At 45.7% G+C, this 15246-nt stretch overlaps 1 protein-coding gene across 1 annotated transcript in view; it reads right to left on the bottom strand.

Moving 5' to 3' along the window:
* Positions 1-13410: 13410 nt before the first annotated feature.
* LOC121537917 (homeobox protein Hox-C10a) overlaps positions 13411-15246 on the bottom strand; it is an 89755-nt gene continuing 87919 nt past the window's right edge. The window contains exon 4 of the mRNA XM_045207077.1: positions 13411-13494. The gene's annotated coding sequence lies outside the window, so the exon portion shown is untranslated. The remainder of the gene's footprint in view (positions 13495-15246) is intronic.

The raw sequence follows: 15246 nt of genomic DNA, 5'->3' as shown, positions 1-15246 counted from the left end.
CACACACACACACACACACACACACACACACACACACACACACACACACACACACACACACACACACACACACACACACACACACACACACACACACTGACAGTGGTCACACACACAGACACACACACACACACACACACACACACACACACACACACACACACACACACACACACACACACACACACATACACACACACACACACACACACACACACACACACACACACACACACACACACACACACTGACAGTGGTCACACACACACAGACACACACACACGCACACACCTTGCTGACATTGGTCAGTAATGATGCTGCAGGCTGAAGCGTGGTGATGGTGCTGATATTGACACGATGAGGATGAGGCCCTGGTCTAACCCAGGAACACTGTCATAGACTCATTATATGTCATCTCTCGACCCTGGGAGCTCTGGGAATTAACCGTGCGATGACAGATGACTGTCACCACCAACCAGAGAGGTCACAGCCGGCCGTTAATTCAGTGCGGGGCTGAGCGGTTAAAGCTGGGCGATCTGTACAGTGGTGGGGATCTCAGTGGGGCCCACAGGAGCAGTAAAAGCAGGTAGGTGATATATGTGTTGAGGCCTTCAGCGATCTGTTCAGTGGGGATCACTTAGCAGTCATAACCTCAGTAGTGGTGTTTTCCAGGTCCAGGGAAACAGACACGTCATAGAGAGGGAGCGATTGGGGGAAAGATGGACGACATTAGAGTGATATATAGCCTACAGTGCTTGGTTGGCATATGCAGACTTCCCAAGAATATGTCCTGTATACATCCTGGTGCTCCACAAGAACATGTATGTATGATGCTTCACAGATCCTAGGAGCCCAGAGAGGTTATCAGCAAGCAGTATCACAAACATCATGACAACAAAGCATCCATCATCTTCCTTCCCCACAAGCTGCTGTGCACACGTAAGAGCTCTTACTGACGGAAATGAACAGGGTTCAACGTGTGTGTGTGTCTCTGTGTGTGTCTGTGTTCATCATAGCAGCACATTGCCATATGCCTATCTCTGTCCACAGTCTCACAATTCAATGTGGGAAATAGAATGAGAACAGGAAGACAAAAACGTTTTTTGCACTTAAAACCTTTATTGTGGAAATTAATAGTTTTCAAAATTCTTGTGACACAAAGGGCTGGGTGTTTACTTTCAGGTTTTACCGTAGAATGTATTGATTTTGAAGCTGTATAATAAAGCCATTTGGTCTTTCCATCATATCTCCCGTCCTTCCTGAAAGATCAATGACGATCAACATGTTGACATTTATCCATGATGATTGGTGTGATTACAACTTAATTTAACTGTCCGATTTGTTCTAGTGGCAGTCAGAATATGCTTTTAACCAAAGCAATTTTTACAGTATATGATCTCTCTGGGACTTGAACCCTCAACCTTGGCATTGCTATTCTGCCATGCACTTACCAACTGAGCCACACAGGACCACACCGCAAGTACAGTAGGTCACTCTCTCTCGCTCAGTTTGCTCTGAGCACTCCCTTCCACTACTGTCTGACACACTTTCATCAGTGGCTTTACCTTTTTTATTGTCACAGATCATCCTTAACTGGGATGCATTTAAAACGTAATTGATCTTGCTTTAATATGACAGTAACAGTTGTCTGGTCAACCAGGAAGTCAAATCCTGAGATAGATGAGCAGGTGAGTTATTATCATCCATCTACCTGAGTGATGCTCTCCTTCGCTCCGTTACACACCACAGAGCGGACAAATAAATACAACCTATAAAGATGACACAGGAAATTGATACTTAACAATTCTCTCTTGAGCAACAAGCACCTGAAAAGAGTCATGAACAGTGGGAATTACTTCTGGGGATGGGGAGAGAGGGGGCAGAAAGAGAGTGAAAGAGAGAGAGAGAGACACCCGTGCAGTTCAGTGTCTCGTTAATCATTGGAGGAGTCAAGCATAATACAGTTATAATAGTTACTTGCTTGGCCAAAAATAAACCTAATGAAAATATAACAACACAATGATAAAAAGGGTCAGTAAGAGGGATATCACATTGAAAGTGTTGTGGGCAGTTTGGGAGAGAGTCTGACTGTCTCTTGTTTTATGGGACCACCAATTGACAAAGAACACAATCTATGACTGTTTTCAATTGCTAGTCTGCTAGAATCTGACCTCAAGTTCCAGAATGTATAATGTAATGCATTATTAACCCTGGATTCTGTTTCATATTCTGCAATGGCAGTGACAGTGTTTCTAGAGGCATTGTTTAGTGTGGTGTGTCTCTGGTTTTTAATGTCTGAAAGCTGAATGTTTAGGATGGAGCACATCAGAGCTCCTCAGATGCTGGGCCAGGCCTCATGTAAGTAATGCTCTGTATTACTACCATAAATCACATCTGCTCTACTCACACAGCACACACGAATGCAAAGAATCCAACGCTGCTGCCTGCCTTTTATTCTCTGTCACTCAATCACTCCCTGGTCGGTTTCTCTCTCTCTCTCTCTCTCTCTCTCGCTCTCTCTCTCTCTCTCTCTCTCTCTCTCTCTCTCTCTCTCTCTCTCTCTCTCTCTCTCTCTCTCTCTCTCTCTCTCTCTCTCTCTCTCTCTCTCTCTCTCTCTCTCTCTCTCACACTCTCTCTCACACACTCTCTCTCTCTCCCTCTCCCTCAATTCAATTTCAATTCAATTTAAGGGGCTTTATTGGCATGGGAAACATATGTTTACATTGCCAAAGCAAGTGAAATAGATCATAAACAAAAGTGAAAATAAGATAAAATTACAGTAAATATTACACTCACAAAAGTTCAAAATGAATAAAGACATTTCTAATGTCATATTATATGCAAAAAGTACAAAAGGGAAAATAAATGTTGTTTGTTCTTCACTGGTTGCCCTTTTCTTGTGGCAACAGGTCACAAATATTGCTGCAGTGATGGCACACTGTGGTATTTCACCCAATAGATATAGGAGTTTATCAAAATTGGGTTTGTTATCGAATTATTTGTGGGTCTGTGTAATCTGAGGGAAATATGTGTCTCCAATATGGTCATTCATTTGGCAGGAGGTTAGGAAGTGCAGCTCAGATTCCACCTCATTTTGTGGGCAGTGTGTCTCTTGAGAGCCAGGTCTGCCTATGGTGGTCTTTCTCAATAGCGAGGCTATTTGGTGTGGAGGGCTTGTCCTAACTAATTTCTTGTTTCTTTCCTTGTTTTCTCTTTTCTATGGTGGAGGGTTAATGCACTGTTTGTTTTAGTGGTACACACTGTTTTTTATTTTCAAAGTTAGAGAGGAAGAGGCCAGAGGTTTAGTTTCCTGGGGTTTTGAACGGTGAGGTGTGAGCGATGGCTTCGCAGCCTAGCACGGAGGAGACGCTGTCGTTACGGCATGGATTCAGGCGTGTTCCCGATAATGGAATTAAGGTTGAGGAGGTTCTGCTCACGGTCGGCGAACAGGTAGGAGCTGAATTTATACATTACGCATCCAGAATGAACAAAGCTGTGGTTGTGTTCATGAAAAGAGCAAATTTGGTGGGTAGGCTCATTTCAAGTGGAATATTTGTACGGGGTGTGTTGGTGCCAATTTCTCCTCTTTCTACCCCTTCGACTAGGGTGGTAGTTGCAAATTTGCCTCTGTTTATTACGGATGATCCAATCAGGAAGGAGTTGAGTCGTTTTGGTAAGTTTGCTAGTGGTATTCGTGTACTGTCGGCAGGTTTTCAGGCAGATGTTTCATTCCGGAGGCAAGTGTTCATGTTTCTGAACAACAATGAGCAACAGATAAATGTGCACTTTAAAGTGAGGCATGGGGAGGGGCTCTACGCAGGTTTTGCCAGCACAGATAGTCTACGGTGCTTTGAGTGTGGGGATTTGGGGCATAAGAGCTTTGCGTGCCCACATAAAGGCCGTAGACAAGGTGAGGGTTCAAGCACCAGTGGGGGAAATCGAGGTCAACGTGCAGGGGGCCATGAGACACAGGCAGCAGAGGCTGGGCCTAGTCATGCGACAGATGGCAGTGTAGTTAAGGCTGGGCCTAGTCATGCTACAGATGGTGGGGTAGATGAGGCTGGGTCTAGGCATGTGTCGTATATGATGAATGGTGGCAATTATTGCTGTCAACAAAGAGTCCGTTATGCTGCATCATGTTAGAAGTTTTATTCATACCACGAGGTTACAGCATAAATTACAGACACGCGTTGTCCGGAGAACGACTCGTCAGATTGTTATGGCCGTTCTAACGTCTCACCGTTTAACCCCTATTTATAAACACTGCTGCCCCCTCTTCTGGCCAATCACCAGTCTCCCCTGTCTACAACCCACCCCCTGTCTGTGGTATGTGGTATTACACCTAAAACATTCCCCTCTTGATACTACCATAAACAACATTCTATTTCTTCATGAAAAACATTTAACAAAGGCATAATCTTCAGATACTATACATGCTATAGATGGTGGTGTAGGTGAGGCTGGGTCTAGTCGTGTGATGGATGGTGGTGTAGCTGAGGCTGGGTCTAGTCATGCTATAGATGGTGGTGTAGATGAGACTGAGTCTAGTCATGCTATAGATGGTGGTGTAGATGAGGCTGGGTCTAGTCATGTTATGGATGGTGGTGTAGATGAGGCTGGGTCTAGTCGTGTTATGGATGGTGGTGTAGATGAGGCTGGGCCTAGTCAGGTTATGGATGGTGGTGTAGATGAGGCTGGGCCTAGTCAGGTTATGCTAGTGGATGAGGAGAGTATAGTGGGGAAGGGTAAGCGACTAGGGGGGGTGGAGGAGGGTGTCAAACGGAAGAGGAAAAAGGAGAGAAGAAAGGAGGTGGGAGGGAAGAGGCTGGTGTGGTGAAAGGCACCAAGGAACCTTTGCCTGGTTCGGGGGAGGAGGCCCTGACTAGAGAGGAAGGGCAGGTGGTCACGTTGGGAGATGGAGATGAGGAGGAAGGTGAGTCTGAGGAAGAAGCCGATGAGGATTTCTTTTCAGACTCCTCCTCAATGGGTCCAGAGCTGACAGCCAGTCAGTCAGAGGGGTCAAAGTACACGGTGACGGAACTGTCAAGGTTCCTGAAGGAGACTAAGGGGAAAAAAGTTAATCTTGAGGCTTTTTTTTGCGATCCGGGAAAGTTTGTAAGATCAGTGCAACATGCTATGAAAAATGAGGGGCATGGTGTCCTCTCACCCAGGAAACGGTTTAGGTTGAGGAAGTGGGTCACAACTGTGCGTAAAGGTCTACCTTCAGACACTGTTTAGATTAAAGTTTTCTTTTTGGCACTGGAGCTTTTTGAGCTTTGCTATTGGTCTCTTTCTTTGCTGGCTTTTCTCCCACTTCTTATGGAGACTCTTTGTGTAGGCTCGCTTAATATTAATGGAGCCAGAGATGCGGGAAAGAGGAGTGTGTTGGGTGAATATGTAAAACAAAAAAAAGTACAAGTGTTGTTTCTGCAGGAGACGCATAGCGATGTGGTGAATGAAGTTGATTGGGGGCTCTGGTGGAAAGGGGCAAGTGTGCTGAGCCATGGGACAAATGTTAGTGCAGGGGTGGCAGTCCTTTTTGTACCGGGTCTGTCTGTAAAAATTTGCTCCTCAAAAGAGGTGTGTACGGGTAGACTGCTTGTAGTAAAGGCAGAAATTAACAACAGGGGTTTTGTCTTTATAAATGTGTATGCACCCAACACAGGGAGAGAGAGGGGGCTTCTATTTGGGTGTCTTAGAAAGGAACTCTCACAGGTAGCGCCTGAGGAGACACTGGTGGTCGGCGGGGACTGGAACTGTACGATGGATTTTACGAAAGACAGAAATGGGGAGGAGCCTCATTCAGGCTCAGTGGGGGTTTTAAGGGACATTATTAATCAATTTGACCTAGTTGATGTTTGGAGAACTAGACATCCCAACACAAGACAATATACATGGGTGAAGGTCTTTGGGGCTAGGGTGAGTGCAGCCCGACTTGATCGATTGTACATGTTCAGGAATCAGAGCAATAGGCTGTTGGGCGCTACCATTCTCCCGGTGGGTTTTTCGGATCATCACATAACCATGGCTCGGCTGTCTATTTCACCAGGGCCTCGGCAGGCATCCTATTGGAAGTTTAATGTAAAGTTCTTACAAGATGCCACTTTTTGCTCCGATTTCCAGACTTTTTGGGAAAGGTGGGGGCAGCGAAGAGAGGAGTATGAGTCTCTGAGTCAATGGTGGGATGTGGGAAAAGTCCAAATTCGGCTTTTCTGCCAACAGTATACAGCTCTCTCATCCTCAGAGGCTAGGAGAGTATTGGGGGAACTCGAACGTAGTATTAGTGAGATGGAGGTAGAGCTGGTGGGGCAAGGCAATGTAGGCCTCCAGGCTAATCTAGCTAAACTACGTAGGGACCTGGGCAGTTTTTTCCAGGTTAAAGCAAAGGGAGCACTTGTAAGAGCTAGGTTATCCATGCTCAAGGAGATGGATGCTCCCAGCTCCTTCTTCTTTGGCTTGGAAAGACAGAGCGGTGAAGCCAAGGGTATGCATTGTCTACGGCTTTCGGATGGGCGGGTGACCTCTGTGGTGGGGGAGATGCGGGAGCGGACTGTGGAGTTTTATACTGAATTGTATAAGGCAGAACTGTGTGATCCTATGTGTGCTCAGGTTTTGTTTGCCGAACTCCCTAAGCTCTCTCTGGTACAAAGGGATGAAATTGACATTCCCCTGTTGTCCCATGAACTGGCAGAGGCCGTAACCCAGATGTCCCCTGGTCGATGGACTCCCAGTGGAGTTTTATACAAAATTCTGGGGAATAATTGGACTGGACTTCTTTTGCGTGTTGCATGAATGCGTCGGGGTAGGAGAGTTGCCGATGAGCTGCCGGCGGGTGGCTCTGACTCTCCTGCCCAAAAATGGGGACTTGTGTGAACTTAAGAACTGGAGGCCTGTGGCATTGCTCTGTGCGGACTACAAGATATTTGCCAAGGTCCTCGCAAACAGACTAAAGTCCCATCTGGACTCTATAGTACACAAGGACCAGACATATTGCGTACCTGGACGCTTAATCACGGACAACTTGTTCTTAATCAGGGACATGTTGGACTTGTCGAGAAGTTCTAATGTGAACTTCGGTCTGGTCTCTTTAGATCAAGAGAAGGCTTTTGATAGAGTGGACCATGAGTATCTGTTTAATGTGATGTCTGTGTTTGGGTTTGGGGAAAGGTTTTTGGCCTATGTGAAGATGTTGTATGCCGGGGCATCATGTATGGTTAAGGTGGGAAGGGGGCTCAGTAGGCCAGTCTGGGTGAGGCGGGGCATTAGACAAGGATGCCCTCTATCAGGGCAGTTATATACACTAGCCATTGAGCCTTTTTTGGGCCTGCTACGCAGGAGACTGCAGGGAGTGTGCTGGACAGGCATAGCAGTGTCAGCGTATGCAGATGATGTTTCTGTGATGGTCAGGGATGGTCAGGATGTGCAGGCACTAGAGAATAGTCTGAAGGTGTACGAGGGAGCTTCGTCAGCTAAGATAAACTGGGGAAAGAGCAAAGCTCTGTTATGTGGGGCATGGGGGGATAGGGCCCCTCCTCTGCTTCCAGGGGGGTTGCAGTGGGGTTGTGAAGGGCTTAAAATATTGGGGGTGTACCTGGGCTCGGAGAGGTGGGTCAGGAAGAACTGGGAGGGGCTGTCACAGGCAGTGGTGTCAAGACTGGCCAGGTGGAGGTGGCTACTTTCCCAAGTGTCATATAGAGGGAGGGTGCTAATAATCAACAACCTGGTGGCATCTTCCCTGTGGCATAAACTGGCTGTCCTCAACCCCCCCGCCGGTCTGCTCGCAGACCTGCAACGCAAGCTGGTGGATTTTTTCTGGTCGGGCCATCACTGGCTGAGGGCGGCAGTGTTGTATATGTCCGTAAATGAAGGAGGACAGGGCCTGGTGGAACTGGAGAGCAGGGTGGCTGCCTTCCGACTAAAGGCGGCACAGAGACTGCTGTACCATACTGATGTCGGATGGAGGGAGCCAGCATGCGCGCTGCTGAGGAGAGCTGGCGGATTAGGGTTGGACCGGCAGCTATTCCTCATGAGGCTGGAGGGGCTGAGTACAGCAGGACTCTCAGATTTTTACTCTGCGGTGCTGAGGGTCTGGCAGCTACTAAGGCCCACACGAGAAGGGGGGTGGAGCCTGGGCTGTGGGTGTGGGAGGAGCCTATCTTCCACAACCCAGTCATCCTTTTGAGATCGGTTCAGTCAACCACCCTGAAGAGGCGACTGATGGCAGCGGGATTACTAAGGCTGGGTGAATTGCGACTGCTGGGAGAGGATGGATAGAAAACCCCAGAAGTCCTAGCAAAACAAACAGGACTAACATCTCTTAGGCTGCTGGAGAGATTCCTGGGGGAAGTCCAGGAGGCACTGTCTGAGCCGGTAAGGGGGGTGTTTGAGCAGCCAAAGGGGGAGGGGACACCAATGTTTCCGCCACTGCACGTGACGGCAGAGACTGGGGACTGGCAAGGGGGTCTGGAGGACTTGTTAGATTTTAACACTCCGAGCCTGGGGGAGTTTGAGGGGTGTGGGAGGTAAAGCCCTCTACAACCTCTGTATTAAGGTATGGAACATTAGGAGCATAACAGCTGGTTAGCACGGGTTGAACCGGGAGTCAGACAGGGGTGTCCTTTCTGTGTCATGAGTGAAACTGTGATTCATGTGTTTTCTTGTGCGCCAGGTTAATGCCTTTAATGTCTCAGTTGGAATGTCTGTGTGAGAGGTTGGGGGTGGGTTTTACTGTTGGGATGTTTATAATGGGGTACAGGTATTCAAATAAGGAAAAGGAAAAATGTGTGTTGTTGAATTTTCTGTTTGCTCAGTCAAAGTTAGCTATTTGGATAACAAGGAGGAACAGGGTCAAAGGTGGAGGGATAACAGACCCTTTACTATTATTTAATGGGATGGTCTCTGCGCGCCTTAGGGTGGAATTTGAGTTTTATAAAATGATAAAAAGTGTGGAGATGTTTCAAGAGATATGGTGTGTTGGGGGGGGCTGTCTGTATAGCTGGGGAAGATATACGGTTGTAGAGGTGGTGAGGTTTGGGTTATTGTGATGTGTGGTGTTGTTTTTGTATCATAGGGTAGAGGAAAAGGTGAGTATGCAGTACAGGGGATATTGGTAATTTGTTTATTTTATTTTAGGGGGTGGGGGGTGGGGTGAGGTTTTAATGAAATGAGGATGTACCATTAAAGAAAGACAAAAAGTCAAAAACTCTCTCTCTCTCTCTCTCTCTCTCTCTCTCTCACACACACATTATATAGGGTGCTGTAGCCTATAGGGTGCTGTAGCCCATAGAGTGCTGTAGCCTATAGGGTGCTGTAGCCTATAGGGTGCTGTAGCCTATAGGGTGCTGTAGCCCATAGAGTGCTGTAGCCTATAGGGTGCTGTATCCCATAGAGTGCTGTAGCCTATAGGGTGCTGTAGCCCATAGGGTGCTGTAGCCTATAGGGTGCTGTAGACTATAGGGTGCTGTAGCCCATAGGGTGCTGTAGCCTATAGGGTGCTGTAGCCTATTGGGTGCTGTAGCCTATAGAGTGCTGTAGCCCATAGAGTGCTGTAGCCCATAGGGTGCTGTAGCCTATAGGGTGCTGTAGCCCATAGAGTGCTGTAGCCTATAGAGTGCTGTCGCCTATAGGGTGCTGTAGCCTATAGGGTACTGTAGCCTATAGGGTGCTGTAGCCCATAGAGTGCTGTAGCCTATAGGGTGCTGTAGCCTATAGGGTGCTGTAGCCTATAGGGTGCTGTAGCCCATAGAGTGCTGTAGCCTATAGGGTGCTGTAGCCCATAGGGTGCTGTAGCCTATAGAGTGCTGTAGCCTATAGAGTGCTGTAGCCTATAGGGTGCTGTAGCCCATAGGGTGCTGTAGCCTATAGGGTGCTGTAGCCTATAGGGTGCTGGGCCAAGTAACCAATACTCTAACCCTGCTAGTCCCAGCTTGCACCGCTTCGAATAGCCAGTTGAAAAGGAGAGGGCGGAGTTGAGAGCCTGTGATTTGATGGCTGGAAGCAGGCGCCAGGATTAATGTACGGTAGCTAGGAAGCAGGCGCCAGGGAGAAGCTGTGTCCAGAGATTGTGTAACATGAAAACATAATATCACAGAGTTGTTATTGAATCTATTCTACAGAATGGGTTAATTTCATTACAAACCCTGTTTTCCAGAAGTAGCATACACTCTTTAATCTCAATGAAATGCTGTTGGAGAATGAAGTCATTCTGATAAGAAATGAATGAAGATAAGGATTCCACTGAGATTGATTTTCCACAAATGCATTTATTAAACATCTCAAATAATCAAGAACAGTATCAAAAACATATTTATTTTATGCAAATACATACATTACATAACACAAATAGAACTTCATTCAATATGAACATATGATTGCTTCTGTTTTCACACTTAGCCAACACAACTTAGACATACGAACAGCTATGAACATGATAAGAACACATGAAACAAGACCTAACACATGACACCTACAGCCAAAGTAAAATCCCTTTCCCTCTGATTTACAGATACAACAGCCACACTTATTTGACACAGGAGGAGCTCTTGAAAATACCAAATTGATCCCTAGTACATTATTTTACTTACATGATCAGACCATAACACCTGACAACTATAGCAAAGTCAAATTCCTTTCGCTACGATTTACAGAGATGACAACCACAAGCCAATTATATGACACATGAAAATACCAAATTGATAATGTGTTAAAAACATGCATTCATCATGCAAAACAGTACAGTAATACTAACAGAAGATATTTGATGAGTTTATTGCTATAAGCTAATTATGCCAAAAGATGACCGGTATGTTACATCTGCCACAAGGTACAGTGGGGAAAACAAGTATTTAGTCAGCCACCAATTGTGCAAGTTCTCCCACTTAAAAAGATGAGAGAGGCCTGTAATTTTCATCATAGGTACACGTCAACTATGACAGACAAATTGAGAATTTTTTTTCCAGAAAATCACATTGTAGGATTTTTGATGAATTTATTTGCAAATTATGGTGGAAAATAAGTATTTGGTCACCTACAAACAAGCAACATTTCTGGCTCTCACAGACCTGAAACTTCTTCTTTAAGAGGCTCCTCTGTCCTCCACTCGTTACCTGTATTAATGGCAACTGTTTGAACTTGTTATCAGTATAAAAGACACCTGTACACAACCTCAAACAGTCACACTCCAAACTCCACTATGGCCAAGACCAAAGAGCTGTCAAAGGACACCAGAAACAAAATTGTAGACCTGCACCAGGCTGGGAAGACTGAATCTGCAATAGGTAAGCAGCTTGGTTTGAAGAAATCAACTGTGGGAGCAATTATTAGGAAATGGAAGACATACAAGACCACTGATAATCTCCCTCGATCTGGGGCTCCACGCAAGATCTCACCCCGTGGGGTCAAAATGATCACAAGAACGGTGAGCAAAAATCCCAGAACCACACGGGGGGACCTAGTGAATGACCTGCAGAGAGCTGGGACCAAAATAACAAAGCCTACCATCAGTAACACACTACGCCGCCAGGGACTCAAATCCTGCAGTGCCAGCCGTGTCCCCCTGCTTAAGCCAGTACATGTCCAGGCCCGTCTGAAGTTTGCTAGAGTGCATTTGGATGATCCAGAAGAGGATTGGGAGAATGTCATATGGTCAGATGAAACCAAAATATAACTTTTTGGTAAAAACTCAACTCGTCGTGTTTGGAGGACAAAGAATGCTGAGTTGCATCCAAAGAACACCATACCTACTGTGAAGCATGGGGGTGGAAACATCATGCTTTAGGGCTGTTTTTCTACAAAGGGACCAGGATGACTGATCCGTATAAAGGAAAAAATGAATGGGGCCATGTATCGTGAGATTTTGAGTGAAAACCTCCTTCCATCAGCAAGGGCATTGAAGATGAAACGTGGCTGGGTCTTTCAGCATGACAATGATCCCAAACACACCGCCCGGGCAATGAAGGAGTGGCTTCGTAAGAAGTATTTCAAGGTCCTGGAGTGGCCTAGCCAGTCTCCAGATCTCAACCCCATAGAAAATCTTTGGAGGGAGTTGAAAGTCCGTGTTGCCCAGCGACAGCCCCAAAACATCACTGCTCTAGAGGAGATCTGCATGGAGGAATGGGCCAAAATACCAGCAACAGTGTGTGAAAACCTTGTGAAGACTTACAGAAAACGTTTGTCCTGTGTAATTGCCAACAAAGGGTATATAACAAAGTATTGAGAAACTTTTGTGATTGACCAAATACTTATTTTCCACCATAATTTGCAAATACATTCATTAAAAATCCTACAATGTGATTTTCTGGAGAAGAAAAATCTCATTTTGTCTGTCATAGTTGACGTGTACCTATGATGAAAATTACAGGCCTCTCTCATCTTTTTAATTGGGAGAACTTGCACAATTGGTGGCTGACTAAATACTTTTTTTCCCCAATGTATAATAGAATAGCAACAGAGGGGCAGTAGTGGTTGCTTTGGCATAGAAACCTAGTACCAAGGATACTCAGGATACCCTACGGGTAATAATTATGCCTTGTTCAGGAAGCCACTATCAAAACGTTGAATGAAAGTTAACGTCTACAATGCTGGTTTGATTGAATAGGCGCTCTCACCAGACAAGCACTTCTGAATCCTGAGTACCCAAGTCCACCAGAGGACCTTGGACTGAGGGAGGACAACATGTGTGTGGTGGTAGAGTAGGATGGTGATGGCGGCTCAGTCTCTATCACTCTGTTCTCTATCACTCTGTTCTCTATCACTCTGTTCTCTATGACTCTGTTCTCTATCACTCTGTTCTCTATCACTCTGTTCTCTATCACTCTGTTCTCTATCACTCTGTTCTCTATCACTCTGTTCTCTATCACTCTGTTCTCCATCACTCTGTTCTCTATCACTCTGGTCTCTATGACTCTGTTCTCTATCACTCTGTTCTCTATGACTCTGTTCTCTATGACTCTGTCCTCTATGACTGTTCTCTATCACTCTGTTCTCTATGACTCTGTCCTCTATGACTGTTCTCTATGACTCTGTCCTCTATGACTGTCCTCTATGACTGTTCTCTATGACTCTGTTCTCTATGACTCTGTCCTCTATGACTGTTCTCTATGACTCTGTCCTCTATGACTCTGTTCTCTATGACTCTGTTCTCTATGACTGTTCTCTATGACTTTGTTCTCTATGACTGTTCTCTATGACTCTGTTCTCTATGACTCTGTTCTCTATGACTCTGTCCTCCTTATGGTCCTTCTTGTATTTCATGCGTCGGTTCTGGAACCAGATCTTGATCTACCGGTCGGTGAGCCTCAGGCCTGGAGCCATCTCCAGCCTGCGGGGTGGACACAGGTAGGAACTCCTCCTCTTGCTCCACTAGCTGGGTGCTTGTGAACGCTGTCCACTCTCACCTCCCTCTGTCTCTCCCTCCATCTCTGTTTCTGTATCTTTCTCCATCTCTTCCTCTACTTGGGAGACCACCAGCCTTGTTATGACAGCACACTGAATCACCTGGGGAAATGACAAAAGGAACGTTTAAAAGTATGCTGTACTGCAAGTGTCTGAGACATAACAAGGGATAGTTACATCTTGTGTCAGATGATGGTGTTTTGGGAAACTTCCCCCCTTCTAAAGACACAGTCTAGGGGAAACATCTGACACGTGCATTAATCAAACCTACACACGGCAGTGTCAACTCAACTCATCACTTAAAGAGTGCCCTTGAGACCACCACTGGAAACAACCACCTTCAGTGTCACATGTGCTTCAACAGTCCTGTCAGTATTGTGTGCAGGGTTTAAAGTCCCAGTTTACCCCTGGATATAAAATAAAATAAAAATGTATTTGCCACATGCGCCGAATACAGCAGGTGTAGACATTACAGTGAAATGCTTACTTACAAGCCCTTAACCAACAATGCCGTTTTTTAACGAAAAATGTAAAATAAAAAAGTGTTAATTAAAGAAAAACTGAAAATAAAAGCAAATAGCTAAAGAGCAGCAGTAAAATAAAATAACAGTAGGAAGGCTATATACAGGGGGGTACCGGTACAGAGTCAATGTGCGGGGGCACCGGCTAGTCGATATTGTGAACTAACATAAATGATAAGGAGTTGATCAAACCAGGGGCGCAACTTTCACTGGGGACAGGGGGGGACATGTCCCCTCCCATATTCAGAAATTGCATTTTTGTCCCCCCCAGTTTTATCATTGGAATGTGATACAAAACGAGGCAACGGTGTGCTTTAGGACCATGCGGACGCCTCCGAGTGGTCGGATAGGCTCTTTGGAGTGTTTATCCGACTGGATTAAAAAATATATATATATAATATGTCCCCGCCACTTCTAAAACTAAAGTTGCGCCACTGGATCAAACATTTTAGTCATTTAGCAGACGCTCTTATCCAGAGCGACTTGCAGGAGCAATTAGGGTTAAGTATCTTGCTCAAGGGCACATTGACAGATTTTTCACCTAGTCGGCTCAGGGATTAGAACCAGCGACCTTTCGGTTACTGGCACAACACTCTTAACCACTAAGCTACCTGCCACCCAACCTATTATTAACATGTCTTACAGTGTAAGACAGACATGTGTAAGTATAGCTATAGCTTCTTTCTGGTCAATAAAAAGAGAGTTAGGCTATAGGCTACCTCTAAATGTGGCATGTCAACATGTAAATGATGTTAAAGGCAGAACAATCATTATAGCCTAAATACTCATTCTTACTATTTTCACAAATGCACTTTTGGCACCATAATTACAATGTTCCAATAAAAGATGTTTTCTACAGGTGATACACTTCTTTGTAACTCCATATAGGCTACAGTAATATGGACAGTCATATGCACAATCATCATTATTAGACTACTGTACAACTATATTACAATATGATATTATATTGACCTAATTGGTTGGAATCAGATGCCCTCTGGTTTTGGGCATGCCGAGTTTCTGTCATCCAGGGGAAGATATGTCTTGGTGAGAAGCAAAGGGCAGATGGAATGCACCTCTTTCCTCTGAAGACAGCTTTGCCCTTACCATGGCTGGTATCCACCTGTTCAGGGGTGCCCCAGAACGGGTCAGACGGGTACAGAGTGCAGCTGACACGAGCAGAAGAGGTGACAGTAGGACCAAAGAGTGGGATCTCTCGGAATTGTGGCACGTGGCCTCTACTATGTCCAGTGCCATATCCAGCAGGTTCGGTTGCAGTGATGTTGTAGCCCTGTAGATGATATATGGGGGATTGGTGGTGGTCCACAGACCT

Source organism: Coregonus clupeaformis, chromosome 24 (assembly GCF_020615455.1).
Source record: "Coregonus clupeaformis isolate EN_2021a chromosome 24, ASM2061545v1, whole genome shotgun sequence".
Lineage (NCBI taxonomy): Eukaryota > Metazoa > Chordata > Actinopteri > Salmoniformes > Salmonidae > Coregonus > Coregonus clupeaformis.
The sequence above is the reverse complement of the archived record's forward strand: the minus strand, read 5'-3'. Positions and strand labels throughout refer to the sequence as shown.